Raw genomic sequence first — 13,143 nt, 5'->3', positions numbered from 1 at the left:
CTAGAGTACTGTAAGACTGAAATCTCTGTTATAATGCAAATTTGTATAAAGACATAATGCAAACTGGGTTGTGTGCCCTGCTATGCAGATAGCTGTAAGATATAGTCTTTTTTTTTTTTTCCCCCTAATCAAACTGAAGAAGAAACATCAAGCCAATGTTGGTTACTTGACTTCAGCAAAGTTTCTGTTGTAGAAAGTACTGGCAAGGGCTCTTCCTTTTCTTCACCAAACATCCATCCTCTAACTTCCTCCCTCTGCATGACAGCAACATCCTGATGACAGAAGATTGATTCACCGCTTAGGATGAAAGATCCTCCGGCTCTACCTGCAGCAGTAAATTAAACAGTGCTGGAGAGCATTCCCAGGCATGGGAATGTGCCTGTGCGGGCTCTTAAACTCCTGGAGCCGTCCCTACCACGCTCTCTGCCCTTGCCAGCTCCTGCTCTCTCAGACAGCTCCAGAGCTCCATTTGGGAGTGGGATCCTTGCTGGGACCTTCCCCCAGAGGCGCTTTATGCACTTTACCTCCTCTGTCTGGTGGCTGAGACTTTACTAGCTCATGAGTCGGCTGCTCTGCATCAGCCAGCCTCAGTGCTAGGCATGTTCCCAGGCATTTTTGTCACACCCTAGGAAAGCCATAAGGGGGCTCTGGGGGCAACTTTGTAGGCAGAATTAAATAATCTTCGGTACCCCCAGCACACGTGTGGCCATCCATTTCTTGTGACCCATCTGGCTAAGTAGGGTGTTTATATAATGCACGCGGCTAATATTTGGTAGAAACCTGAATGTATCTGTTGTAGCCAGATTCTTGAGTGATATACAGCTAAAGAAGATGTTCAAAGATCTACTGGATATTTTTCTTCCATTTGGTATGTGTTTATAAAGAATTTTTTTTTCCTGAAGATTTTAGTTTCTTCACCCAGGTAGGTTTGTTGATCACTAAAATCTATGTACACAGGACATAGTCTGGAAGCAGTACATGTGGGAGGAGATATTTGCCTCCATGCCTTGGTTGAGTCCAGGGAGTTTTTCAAGAGGTTTCAAGCTAGGCAATGTAGAATCAAGGCATCACAGTCAAGGCTATGAATGAAAAGTCTCTTTCTCTCTCTCTGCTCTTTCCTGTGTTTCATCCAACAGTTGTGACATTTTGCAAGACGAATGAGTGGTGTCTTCAGTAGATACCCTGGGGGTGGTCTTTGCTGACGTGGCTTACACAAAATTAGAAAGCTCTCCGGAGGAGCACCTTCTCTGAGTGCAAAGCAGGGCTCTTTCCAGAGAACCACGATGCCCGGCAACTCCTTTCGCAGCTGAGGTAAATCAGTAACCCCACAAAACTGAAAAAAACCCAAAAAAACAGCTGGCTCTAAATTTGCATGAGGTGTTACCAGAATGAATGGAACACTAGTACAAGGTTCATATCTGTTATCAATATTAAAGCCAGAGGTTTTAGGAGAAGGTCTAATGGTTAGCGTAGCTGTCTGTGGATCCAGACGCCTAGTACTGCCTTTTAAATATCGATGGTGAATAGACTGGCTGATCTATCAATCAATCAAAATTGCCCCTGTGCACCCTGACAGGAGAGTCACTTGTAATTCATAGCATGGATTGCACCTGAAAATCAGAAGTTACATGAGAAAATGTTCTAAGTGCCTATAATTAGGAAACTCGGTGCATTTTTCAAATTATTTCTGGGTTTACATTTTTAACAGTAGGCCTTGTTGTTTAGAGACAGAAAATCTTGAAGATCCAAAAGCACTCTAGGGACCCGAGCAGAATTTGTGTTATCTAACTGAAAGGTGGATGTCTATATCTAAGCCATTCACACAGGACTCTCTTAGTCTAGGGAGCGAAACAAGCTTTCTGAGATGTGCTTCAGCTCATCCTAACATAGCCGTCTGCAATAGACAGTAGAAACATACTCTGCAAGTGCTTGTTTCACGGCCCCAATGGTAAAGAAAGGCTATAATAAGAAGTCTGGTCTAGGTATCTAAAACTGAGATGAATCCCGCCCGCTGTGTTCATAGATTGTTTTGCCAAACCCATCATCAGCTCCAAATCAGCAGAGATTTATTTACAAGGCTGTAGTATTCCAGATCTCATGCTCCCCCACTTAAATTATGTTTTGTTGATTTTTTTGCAAATATCAAAGTTGTGATGCACATCTAGTTCAGCAGAAATTCTGTATAAATATATATATATATATAAAATATGTATGCATGTATATATTTATAAACTAAGATCTCTAAATAGTTGCAAATCTTTAGGAAAGGGTTCAGCAAGAGAAAAGAAGAAAACCACTTTAACCTAATTTTGGAATATGAGATTTAGGAAAAGAAAAGATAATTTAATTCCTCATGTAATAAGTAATAAAATATTAAAATGTTATTGGCCTCTAGAACATATTTTATTTGAGAATATAATTTATCAATACAACCTCACATTTTACTCAATTTAAATATGTCCAGCTATGTTTGGCATAACTATTTTAGTTCGTATTAATGTGTCTTAAATATTTGAAAATAGTGGTGTTTAAATGAACAAGTTATTTTTGTGCTAGACACTCTGGTCATGGGCAATTCAGCTGCTACAGAAGCTGTTGATGTCGATCCATCATCTGAACAGATCTGAGCAGAAAACACATACTTCACAGCAAGTAAATTCAGAATTACCAGTTCCCTGTATTCAAAAATCATGAATCAGGGCTAACAAAACCACAAGTTTTGAAATCATACCCTGAAATAAGTATATGCAATGTATTTCCCAGCTCTGTGTGAGTATGCATTTATGTGTATTTGTATGCGTGTTTAAAACTTCTTAAAGGAAAAGTCTCCCCCAAAGTGTGTATGAACTTTCTAGGGCCAAACCCCATCCTTGATTGCAGATGTTATGATATATCCTTCCACCAGGCTGTTTTTAGGGGACTCCTATTGCTCTCTGCTTCAGCCTGGGTCTGCTCCACACGCAGCCCCTAATGCATTGCCCTGCCTACACCATTCCTCTCTCCTGCTGTTTTTCATCCATCCCTGCACCCATTAAGAAACTAATGATGCTGAACTGTTGCAAGATTCAAATTGTTTGTGCTAAATAATGTCCGGCACATATACAAAATGAGATACAAAGATAAACTGGGAATAACTAGCTATTATTCAAATGAGGCAGAGTCCTATGGCTAATAAATCTCGGAACATGTAACTTGAGATCATGCAAATGCAGATACAGATGGAGGTTGAGCTGAAGTTTAATATGTTATAGCTTATTTCTGTGATTTGACTTTGCAACTTAAACATTTTAATAAATTTGTAATATATGAAGAGGAAAAATGGTGCGGTGCAAAAATGAACATCTGTTGTTTGCATAATACAGCCTGTTAAAGATTTAGTACCCGAGGATGCCCTCAGAAAAGGTTCATCCTATTAGATTTTTTGACACATGGGAACTCACACAAGAACACGTGTTTATATATGTAACGTGTGTATGAAACACTGTTGTTCCGATTTAGGGTTCTGGATCGCTCTCTTTATGGGCAAGGTGGTACAGAAAGAGAACGGAAGACAAATAGATTACCACTGCAGAAGATAAGCAACATAAAAAGGACGTGGCGATGTAGATATGTAGACGCATGTATATGAATATATAAATATCATAGTAATTACCTAAATATCAGCCTCACCAGACTGCATCTCAACTTAATTGCAGGCCCTTGAAGGGTCTTTAGAAGGTACTTGAAAGCTGTGAAATGGCACACTTTGGACCTGCTCTTTTTCAGAATTAGGGTTTGATTACACTATAACTTTCAATAGAGTCGCAGCATGTCAGAAGCGTTTTAAATTCCAGTGAAGACAGAGCACAAATGTTTGCTCCAGGCTGGCTGCAACCTGGAAGAAGCTTGTCATGTTTTTTTTTATGTTTTTTTAATGGTGCCTGTTGTGCAGTGAATGATCTAAGCTAGAGTTAAATGTACCTAGAAGCAGACAATTATTCCATTTAAGAATTTAACTACCTTAGCCAAAACATGATTACAAGATTTAATACAGACAAGTTATTGAAGCTATGGCATTGGCTCACTGGTACTGGTGGCTAAATCAGGACCATTCCTTCACATTGACAAACATCAGGGTAAAATGACAGAGCCAGGAAAATATCTTCTCCTGCTTTTCCATCAGTGTGTGAAGAGGCATACCCTTTGCCACAGTATCATAAAGAAGTGAGAAGAGGTCTACTACTAGTGAGAAAACTGTTCTTTCCATGCTTTCTCCTGTAAAAAAAGATAGAAGCATTTATGTGAAAATGGCCCAGGAATTTTTAGTGAGTAGGGTTTTTATTCTCATAGGATTCTTTAAAGTCAAAGAGCTTTCATATTTCTTTCCTCTTTTTCTCCAGTGGCAAATCTCAGCTTTTCCCTACGTTCCGCAGCTGCAGCTGTTACATTATTTCACAGCAGTCTGTATTACTTTAGAAGTAGAAATTCTGGCATAAATAATGAGTGCTTTGTTTCCTTCTTTTTCTTTATTTTTTTCTTTACATTCAATTTTCTCATTTTTCACTAACATACTGCATGTTAAAGCCGTCTGTATCACACTCAAGCCTGGATTATCTCCCGGTCTGTTAGTGACTACTGCTTTTTTTCTTTCTTTTTTTTTTTTTTGGTATTCTTAGAAAACAATAGGCAGCTTCATACCTACAAACACAATGATATTATGCTTTTAGTACAGAATCTGATTTACTTCCTTCCCCACTGTTTTCTGTCACTGTTGAAAACTGAGTCAAAACCTGGGGGACAAATACAGAAAAAAGTAAAATAAAATAACAGAGTGAAAGGACTGTGGCAAGTAGGACAATCAAAGGGCCTCCCTCTGAATTTTTATGCAAAAAACGTTTTTGCTGGTTATTTGAATGACATTAAGGTATGTATTAGTGTCACTATGGGATTAGAGGATATTGCAAGAGTTAAAAATATCTTCTAAAGATCTACAGGTCTGTTATATTTGCATTTGATTTTGGAGGTGTTTTGTTGTGTTTTTTTGTTTTTGTTTCTGGGTTTTTTTTGCGTGTGTGTCTTTTTTTTCTTTTAAGGAATCAGGTATTCGTCATTAAGCTTGCATAGTCAGGACAACTGAGTTGCAACAATAATTCCATGGACTTGAAGGTTAAAATATGTCACTATGATAGCAAGTCTGACCGTATGTAACACAGGCTTGAGATCCTTATGATCCGTAGAATTGGCCTTCCCTCGTGTGGAAGTCAAAAATGATCAGCTCTGAAAGTGGGTGGCTGAATTAGAGCATTCGGCACATGTTCAGAAGCTGGGCTTGAATGTGAGCATTGAGCACAATTTTGCTTTTCTAGCTTTCTTACACGGCACAATGTCCGCACGGACCAACACGGACAGCGGGAAGTGCCTTCACTGGTCCCACAGCCACGCCAGCAGCCCTCACATGAACATGAGCACCGTATTCACTAGTGGTTGCACACATGTGCAGATGTCTCCTCTTGCTGGCCACCAGACCAATGAGGACAGTCTGCGGTCACCAGGCATAGGGCTTGGCCGGACAAGCGTACGGACCCGCAGACTCCTTGCCCCCACCGGCCCCTTTCCTCCTCCCCTTCCCTCCATTTTCCCATGCTTCGGTAACTTTTGCCCGGTTCTCACGCCGTTTTCTGTCCCATCCGGCTGTTCCTCATGTCGCGTCCAGCATTTTCTCCTGTTCTGTCCCGTTAGCTAAACCTCAGGCCAGGGCCTCACCATCTGCCTGTGTACCTTAGCTTTCTCATTAATTTTGTAAAACAGGATTTTTATTATTAAACAGATCAAGACATTCCCAAGCAAACAGCCAAATGATGCTATTTCAGCAGTACTGCAGGAAACAAACAAGCAAAAATCCCTCTTGTAATTAATTAAGATAAGAGTTAAAGTGAATACACTCCCTCAAATGACTAGTGAAAGCCAGCATCTTTCACATATTGTCTATTTTACCTTATAGGCTCAGACGTGATTGGTACGATAATTCTATTTAAAACATCTGGAGTTGCATTAGATTTTCTCTTGCTTAGGAAAGGCCAGATGCATTCATTTTATAGTGCATCAAGCTCCACAGTGTCACTTGGAAAAGCATTTTAGCTCGTACAGATATAAATCAGAAGAAAATCTGATGCAATGGAATTTTAAAAATGCATTTTGGCTATTCAAGACACAAATACCTTAAAAACTTTGTGAGGATATACTTCATAATCTCACAGGCTTTAATAAACTGTGTTTTACCACAGCCATTTGTTAATTCTAATGTCACTTCATTTTAAGGCCCCATGAAAGCTGAATAAAATATTTCACAGTTCATAATCATTAGGGTTATATGGAGAATCTGAGTGTTCTTTCTCGACTTTAATCCCTTCCTATTTTAAAGCAGATAAATCAAACACTTGCTTTAACAAAATGATGATCATCTTATCCATAAAAGGAGATCAAAAAATACATCCCAACCGTTAAAGTTAACGCGTGCAAGATGATTTACATTTCCGCCATTAAAAGTCTACGTGAGGCACCAGAGAGTTAAAATAAATTCCTTTTTGACCAGCCACCAAATCCTCTGATATACACATCAGGGGAAGAAAGTATGGGAGGAAATCGGTGACTCCGTCAGAAATTGAGGTCAATTAGTGACTCGTTAGGAACGAGCGGTGAAATTGATTTGTAACTGTATCTCTTCAGGCTGCTGCCATTCTGCAGAGTTAATAATAAAATCTGAATTCTGACGAGGAGAGTCATTAAAGCACTTCATAGGCAAGAGATATTCATTACTTTAAAACTTATTATCTTGAATTTATTCCCTCCTGCTAGAAAGATTTGTCATGTCCGAGAGATTAATGATTCTGGATGTGGAATGTAATGCTCTGTGTTTTCAGGTGATTTACATGCAATATGGGTCCTTTGTACAGTTTTAAAAATCACTACTCCGGAATCTCACACTTGTATTTATGAACTTTCCTTCAAGAATGTGGCACCATGGGGCCTATTTTACATACTGAAAATCTCTTGCTTTTGCTTTAGGGGGAACTGGGAATCATCCTTGTTTCAATCAATATTTTGCCTGCGTTTATATTTAAAAATTATTCAATCTGTTTTGTTTATTGTTAGCTTAATTGTCTTGGGAAAGCTGCCTTGTTATCAGTCTGTCTCTTTGTCTGCCTAGAAAGTATTTGCTAAATAGCAGTAGTAAGAATTTCCTGAGTTGAAAAGGCATTTTTTCTTTATTTAGTCATGGAAAACTGTTTTATGAGAGTGAAGAAATTCGCCTGTTTATAGTTTTATAGACCAGGCAGTAAAAGGTGGGTAAGTTTTATATCCCTGACTTGGAAAAGCATAAACTCTGTTTAGTGTGAGTTTATGATTGACTATCCCGCTAACATCCATCTAGAATGAAACTCGTGAGAAAGCAAAAAAAAAAAAAAAAAATCTGTTTAAGCGGAAATTGTCGAAAGCTGTCCAAACTCAGTGAAAATCATGAATACAATCCTTTACAAAGACTTAGAAAATTACTGGAGGCAGGTGCTCGAAGATGTTCATATTTTGCACTGTTATGGTGTACCGCACTGCAAGGCTTGTTTTTCCTTGTAAAATTATAACTCGCACTGAAAGTGCAGCTTTTTGTTTCCGTTGAATAGCTGGTCCATGCAGGATGTTTACGAGCCTCTTACCGCTGCCGACTAATGAGCTGTAGCTCTTCAGGAAAGGCGAGTGGCTTTAGCACCGAACGTCTGCATTTAAATTCTGCTGTGAACTGGAGCAGATCGGTTACAACCAAGGTTTGCTTCTGGTGTGACCGTGCATGCAACAGAGCAGGGGGGCAACGGGCAGGATTTTCTTCTTTCCTGAAACGCCCCAAAACACAGCACGTGTACGTGGTAGGACTGCATTCGCTGTCGTTACCGGTTTCACTCTTTAGTGCGTTGTCTTTTGAGGAGTGCTCTGAGGTTGTCCTCAAGACCCCGTTGGCTCTACTAGGGGGCAACGGACCTGGAAGAGCAATGTCCAAGCGGTCAGTGCGATGGTTATAAGATTGGGAAGAAAGGGGGAATAACTGCAGTTTAGAAATCAACACCAGGGCTGCCAGCATCTTCAAAAATCTCATGCTGGAGAGCACCGGAATAGCAGCATACTGCCAAAAAGCAGAAAAGGAGGCCAGAAGAGACAGCCAACCGAGGGCCAGAGTGCAGAATACACCCAAGTGACATAGCTTTCACGGGTGAGGAAAAAAGAGCAGTTTCTACAGCACGGCACGGTTGTACGGCAATGTGGGGGGATTTCAGGCTTGCTTAGACTCAGCTTTGCCAGCTTGAAAAACTATCCTGCAGTCGACTGTATGCCTTGATCCTTCTTCATCTTCTTCACTCTGTGTGTGTGCGCATGTATGTATGGGTATGCATTTGCACACATGCATGGATTTTTCTTTTATCTGATCCTGTTATCTCTATGCTGGGGATGTGGGCAGAGCTCTTGGCTTCCTTGGAAGCAGGGAATCATGTATGCTTGACCACTGCCACTAACTGAGTGTAAATATTCTCCATCCCCTTTGCGAAAGCTGTCGCTGAGGAAAAACAGGGTTTTGAGAGAAATGGTCCCCTCCTGCTGTCATGCTGAGTACAGCTTCCCGTTCCATCTTTCATGAAGATGGATTGCATTTACTGACTTCCCAGGCTTTTTTTTACTGTCTGTTTCAGTTCAGCAAGATTTTAGTAACTTTTTACATAGTAGCCCATCCATGTAATGAGGCATGCATATCCCAAGTCCTAGCTAGAAAGGGCGAAACTGGTTACCTATAACGAACAAAAGTGAATTATGAAAGACCATTCAAGACAGGGTTTAATTTTAGCACAACAAACCTTGCTTATAGCCCACTGCTATTTTAAAACAGCCCCAGCATCAAGATTCAGCTTTTTTTTTCTCTTTTCTTTTTTTCTTAGATGATTAGTTCTGTTTGAGTGAACGCTTATACGAGTTAATCAGAGAACAGCGACATATTTTTCTCCTGTTTTTCCCTGTGTGCTGTATTTAGGATGCACGTATGTGAATTTTCTCTTCTGTTTGTGTGTTTTCTGCCTAAAGTCCATCCAAGTCTTGGTCCGAAGGTGATGTAATCTTCATGAAAGTATAGTAAATCAGTTCACGTCAGATAAGATTGCTGTTTCATTATTCTGATACTGCAACTTAGCCCCTTTCCCTGGTCACCCAGACAAAATGACACTTCATGACTGTGAAGATGCACTATAAAATGTTGTATATAGGAGAGAGAAGTGGCATATTTAAATAGCCCGCCAGATTTTGGCTTTCAGACAGAGAATGGATTTGGTGCACCTCTGTGTGGACAGTCCTAACACAGAAGATTTCTCTTCTATTTTTCATGTCCAGGGTGCCTCCTTGCTTTGAAAAAGAGAAGCTTCGCTCTTAAAATATTAGTCCCTGAACTGGCCTGAGCCCTACTTCTTCAGAAGCGAGGTAATAGTCAAATGCAGTAACTTTCATATCCTGCCAGCAAATCCGCAGCACACAGATTTACTCAGGTCAGCTGGGAAAGGATGTGACCCTGAGGTATCATTTCTCTAAGCCAGTTAAAGCAAAGTAAGGGAGAGAGTATACTGAAAGTATAGTATCTGTTCCTTATAAACAGCTTGTGTGGATATTCCTAGCCATCATCAAGGAAGTCATTGGGTGAATTTTCTCTACAGATTAAAAAAAAAACAACTTTTAAATTGCATATAGGTGTAAGAATGCAAGAATTCCATGGAGAATGGTAGCACTATGAGCACACCCTGCATTCTTCTTGGAGGAGACACTCACTGTCTTCTTCTCTGTGCTAATTAATCAAATGCAAAGTTAGCTGTTAAGTTCACAGCAATCCGAAATTATGGGCTAGAACCGGATGAGAAGTCTGCTAGCCTTCACCTGTTATGGTTGCATATGGAAAATAAATACACACTAAAGAGAAACTATTTCTTACTTTTTCAATTTTTTGCATAGGATTTACATGCCTGGGTTTTGAAAACAGAATTTTTTTTCAGGTCAGAACTGTGTAAGGAAGAGGACAAAGAATATGTTTATCATATGTTTTTGAAGTTAACCTGAAAAAAGTCTAAATAACAGAACCTAATTACTTGCTTCATGGTTTAGTTTTGTAATAAATATGGCACTTTACAAATGGGAGTTGCTCTGTTCATTTATACCATTTTATTAATAGCTGTCAAATCCAACTCCTTACCTTGCGGTATTGTGTCAGCTGAATAATTTTCTTATAATTAATTAGAATTTTTAAGATTATCCACCTTAACATTTTATTCAATCAATTTCCAAATGTCTGGGAAAGCAACAAGAAGGAAAAAAAAAAATCCCACAATTAATTTTGTTTAGCGTCAGTATCCTCCAGAAACATCAAACGCAGAAAGTGTCCTTCAGTCGTCCATTCACCTTCAGAAAAGGGCTATCATATCTATATTCTGATATGGTGCTGATTCTAATCAGTGGATTCTATTATAGGCCTTTAAGCAAAAAAGAAACTGCTGATGAAGGCCATAAAAATAAATGAGGCTTATTGCTTCTTGACATCTTTAGCACTTTCTGAGGTTTCCTGAGTGAGCAGGGGTAGCAGACAATGGCTGGGAGATTGTGTGGAAGATAATGAGAAAAATAAATGCATCCTCGGAAGCAGCCAGCAGGAACTATTGCTCACATTCATTACTCAGGGTCTAGGCTGCTCCCAGTATGATGTTATTAATTTGTGGAATGAGCTAAGAGGTGTGAAAGAAAGCTGATGTTTGCTCCTAACCTTCCTGACCGGCATTCTGAATATTAACAGAGAGGTCAAATGCATTATCTCCTTGAAATTGTCTCTCTCTCTCCCTCTTTACTTCTGTGAGAAGTGAAGCAAAACATCCTACTTTAGAAGAATGGGATGTGGGAAGCACCTATTGACCTCACTTTGGTTGAAGGAAAAAAAAAATAATTAGGACGGAGTGGAAAATAGGTGATGGAATAGTGAGTAGGTTTTAGAGATAATATGGGGAGGGAAAGTTCTTCACATTCAAGAGACAATCTCAGTTTTAGAGCTGCTCACTTTCCAGGACCGTTCTGGGCATGAGAGTTTAATAGTGGGATATGTGTGAAAGCGAACTCAGTATTTTGGATGCTCAAACAACCTCTCGAGCATAATTGGTACTATGCCACTTCAGCGAGTGAGTCACTTAATCACTTGAAATTCATCTGGCTTTGCGCTGGAGTTAGGGCCTTACGAGCTGGTGTGATTTTTTGCACTTTGTGTACTTTCAGTGTATCGAGGGCCAGGTTCCCCACCGGGTGCAATGCTATGCATATGCATGCCGGTTTCTGCCTACTGAGGGGCTTATGTAGTTATCTGGTTAGTTGTGTGAGTTAAATAATCAGAAGTAGATTCAGACCATGATTACTTACGTCGCTAATGAGCATGATATGAATCATAAATTGAAGTGTTTTAGAGCCGCATGTATGATTTGCAATTAACGCTGCACTGGTTGGGTATGTGGGTAATTTGGTGCAACAATAGCACGAGCTACGTTGTTGAAATTTTAAGCAATTTATTGAGCAGGAATTCTACATCAAAGATATCATAAGCACCCCTCTAAGAGAAAAATGCACATACATTTATTCCAAAGTATTTTGAGTACTGCTGGCTTCACTGGGACTCTTGAACTGCTTAAAGTTAAGCATGCACATACACGTTTGCAAGACTGAAGCCTCATTTTAATACACTTGCTAACTGGTCATGCAAATTTCATGATCAGAATAAAAGGAAAAGTAATTAGATCATTAAATTTCTGTTGCTTATCCACTTAGCTATATTTTAACATATAAAACAGAGACTTAGATGTGGCAAGAGAAAAATGCCTGCTTTCCTTTTACATTTGTACCTCTTGATCTTGAAGATTCACCAGGGAACGTTAACAACATGTACAATAAACTGGGGCAAAGTGTTAAAATGTCAAACATATAAGTTAATGGTCTCGAGAATATAAAAGCAAGCCAGCCCTTTTGCTCACACATCTAACTTTTTCAACTGACGTTAATCTGTGATTCCTTTCAATTGACATTAATCTGTTTTCTGGACTAGAGGAAGTGCAGCACGAAGGCATTTTGTCTTTGTCCAAGTATTTTTGCGACTGTCTTTTGGCAGGTTTATTCTGTGGAGCTGTGGAGGGTGTGCTGATATTTGGTGAAGTTGAAATACAGAGAGATTAGGAAGCAGCCAAAGCTAAGACCAGTCAGAACATTTAAGAAAGAAACCCCATCCTCTCTTGGAGGTTTCTTTAATTTGTTTCTTTAAAATATGCTAATATACTATTACACTTGCTGCTTAGCAAATAAAGTTTGCAGGATGTCCCCAACTCCCTTTTCCTGTTGTGTTTTACATACGGAAGCTTAATCGTCTCCTCAGTGTTTTTCCAAATACTTTCTATGCTTTTGTGTCACACCTTCACAGAATTTAGGCCAGAAGCCACTATGGAATCACTAGTTTTAGCTCTAACATACCAAATATTTGAATATTGAGTCCGTGGACTTTTGTCTTACTACATTTCCATTTTCAAAATATTAAACCAAGCTGAGAAAATAAAAGGCCAGTGAGCCACTGATTCAGTCATTTTGATGGAAAAATGACTGTCTTTGGGTAAAAAGAAAATGAGAGGCAATGCAATATGAGTTTATTGGTGGTAGATCAGGCCACACTAACTTGATAGCTTTCACTGATAATTGATTAATAAACAAAAGGAATATATTGCCATCTAGACTAAAGAATTTGGTATGACTAAAATGTGGAACTATTAAGATGAAAGTGATAGTGCTTAGCAGAGAAACTGTAAAAGTGGAAAGGTGACAGCATGCTCAATGAAAACAGACGTATTCGCCTAGAAGGAAGCTAAGACTACTACTGAAATTTCTCAAAAATCAATTTTTGGCACAGTTGCATTTAATGTTTTTATTTATGGTCTTGGCATAGAAGCAAAAATCGTGACACATCATTGAGACAGAAAAGTATTGCTATATCATAGTGAAAGAACTAAATGACCTTGAGGCCAGAAGTAATAGGACAGGGATGAAATTCATAAAGTACAAGGAGATAGTATA

Source organism: Apteryx mantelli, chromosome 1 (genome assembly GCF_036417845.1).
Source record: "Apteryx mantelli isolate bAptMan1 chromosome 1, bAptMan1.hap1, whole genome shotgun sequence".
In the NCBI taxonomy this organism is placed as follows: domain Eukaryota; kingdom Metazoa; phylum Chordata; class Aves; order Apterygiformes; family Apterygidae; genus Apteryx; species Apteryx mantelli.
This window is presented reverse-complemented; position numbering follows the sequence as displayed.